A 3,010-nucleotide genomic window follows, 5' to 3' on the forward strand; every position below is an offset into this window, starting at 1 on the left:
ACAGTTGTCTTTGAGTTCCTGATCGTTCACTGGGTGTAGTGTTTAGTAGAATAGAATGGGCACATACTGTTGTCTCTGACTTCCTGATCGTTCACTGGGTTGTAGTGTTTAGTAGAATAGAATGGGCACATACAGTTGTCTTTGAGTTCCTGATCGTTCACTGGGTGTAGTGTTTAGTAGAATAGAATGGGCACATACTGTTGTCTCTGACTTCCTGATCGTTCATTGGGTGTAGTGTTTAGTAGAATAGAATGGGCACATACTGTTGTCTCTGACTTCCTGATCGTTCACTGGGTGTAGTGTTTAGTAGAATAGAGCGCGTGTTAAAAGCATTTGTGGGAATATTCATGATACTGATTCAAGCACAATAAAAGTGTCAGTTTTACGTCGTACTGTTCTCATCAGTATGCGAGCCATTCTCGGTAGTGGAAATATTTAAGCAATGACCAAGAACGTTGATAGAACTTGTAGTTTTTAGCCTAAACACAAGTAATTCCATATTTGTACGTTTCTAATCTAATTTTATTCCTTGGATATTCGGTTTGCATTTATTCTATGATTTTTCATCGAGACTGAGTTTATTTAGTAAGCCATCTAGAAAAACTTGTAAAATATGTATTGCCATGAGAGTGAGCTTTAATTAATTCAAACCGCATTAAATATCACAAGGATGGCACCTAATTAATCACAAGTTATCTTCATAATTGTTAATATCATTACCGTCCTACAGTATTCGTCGTTTTGTGTGGGTAAAGACTTATTGTTTTTTTTATTATTGTTATTTATGAAGGGATATAATATGTTGTAGTTCCGTCTAATTTGGAGCAAGACACGTTTGTTTCACAGAAAATTCAATATGGGCAAGAGCGTATCATACAATTTAAACATGTTTGCATAATATAAGGCAAAGTTTTCACTGTGTATGATAACTTGTTATATATTAATAAAGATGATATTTCCATCCATTCTGTGTTTTAAAAGTTTTCAAAAACTGAAGCACTTTTGTACATTTTCGGTATAAAACTTTCATCGAAAACACTTGGAGGTTGTATTATCGCGTTTCTGCCCTTAAACATTAAACATTCAGATTTACGGACTTGATAGGTTTTCAAATGAATGCTTTTATTAGAAAAAAAGGAGGGGGGTGGACTGAGATTGCTTTCATATTTCTTCTTATATTGAATAAACTTATAGTTTTCATTGCCCATTTCTGGTTCGTTACTGTACTTATCCTTAGATAATAACGAGTTTTATCTATCGCTTCTAAATTATTTTGCGTTAGTTTTGACTGAATAATGGCGCTAGGTTTGAAAGCAAAAACACTCCAGAGATGTAAGAAGTAACATCAATGTAAACATACTTCCAAACGGATTGGTATCGAAAACCATAATACACGTTCGAAAATTTTTGGAAGGAAATCCCCACTATTCCATAATATGGTTCTTTGTCAGATAAAACAACCTTTATTTGTCTCGAGAAAGTAAGATAAGAGTCTTAGACTGCAGTAGTATTTCATAAACTAATTTGATAAAAATATAACTGTTAGAGGACTTTCCGATTACTCTTCGATGCATCTGTAAGAAATAGAAATACGAATGTTTCAGTTTTCTAACACAGTTCCTTTTAAACAAATAGATTTCTCATTGAGAGTAACTTTCTTCCTCTATATACTTTACTATTGCTTTTTCGTGAAGCTTATCGTCATAGCATAATTATTTCTCCTTACGTACGAGGAGGTTGAAGAAGCTTCTTGAAAAGGAAAACCGAAATTATGAGTGAGTTATATACTCCAGAATTATTTACTGTGAAATTAGTAACAAACGCTAGTCTTAGACAAAAACTGTTTTTGAAATATTCAAAAGGTCTGACCGGTAATGAAATGTTCGTAGAATAGCCAAAAACCGTTATAATCGACCCATTTGCATCGTTTCTTTAAGAAGGGATTCCCAAACTGTGTCCTTTGGACTCTCAGGGGGTCGCAGAAAAATGTCGGGAGGGCCGTAGCAAATACGCAAAATAAACAATACTCTTAAGGTAGCACTATCTACAGATTCATTGCGTGGGGGCCGTCTGTATCTCGGGCTGTGGTAATCCAAGTTATCAAATATGTTCAGTGGATATCCTCTACTGAACTCTTACTTTATATATCAAATTTCAAGGCAATCCATTAAGAAATATCTGAGATATAACACCTCCAATTTTGATTGAGTTTCTTCCTATTTTGTTTCTACGAACCAGAAGTATAGAAACTTTATTTGATAGAAAAACATACTTAATTTTAATTTGTACACTGATAGATCTTTACAATCTTCAATTAGGAGTCTAATTTGGTGTAAATATAAGCAACATGTATAAAGTTATTCAACAAAAACCGCTCAAATTTGACGAAAATGATTGCGCACGCCTATGCAAAAAGTCACGTCAGCTATTGGTCTAACATTTTATTACAGTTGCATCTAAGATTAAAAGTGGACTGTTTTTAGTTTTTAGTCATTCATATTAAAGACGGATGATTTAGAGCAGTAAAACTGTAAGGTAAAAGAACGTGCAGATACATAAGTAATGGTTAGGCCAAGCAAACTAGATTAGTAGTTTCTACCTCACGTTTTCAAACGAATCATACGGGTGGACGGTTATTGTCGATTATTCATTACCAACTTTTCAATACAAATTTACTAAATTTTATAAAATTATCCTAATTAAAGAGCGTTTAGCGTCACGTGATATTATCTTAAGGAATTGGCATAAATAATGATACGACTGTACCGATTATATGGGTTGATGACAAGAAATTGTTAATCTAAATTCCATGGCGTTACCATAAAGGAAGTTATTAACACTGTTTTAGTGAAGAAAACTACCACCATATATTTTCAAGAATCTGTAAAGTAAAGGTCTATTCCGAATAATAGGATTGCCATTCTAAAGCTAATGTTGGTTACTATCGAATGTCACTTTCTTACTTGCTGTGGTTTGTTATGACAAAAAGTCATGATGTCTAATCAAAAAC

This window comes from Limulus polyphemus, unplaced genomic scaffold (genome assembly GCF_000517525.1).
Source record: "Limulus polyphemus unplaced genomic scaffold, Limulus_polyphemus-2.1.2 Scaffold229, whole genome shotgun sequence".
Classification (NCBI taxonomy): domain Eukaryota; kingdom Metazoa; phylum Arthropoda; class Merostomata; order Xiphosura; family Limulidae; genus Limulus; species Limulus polyphemus.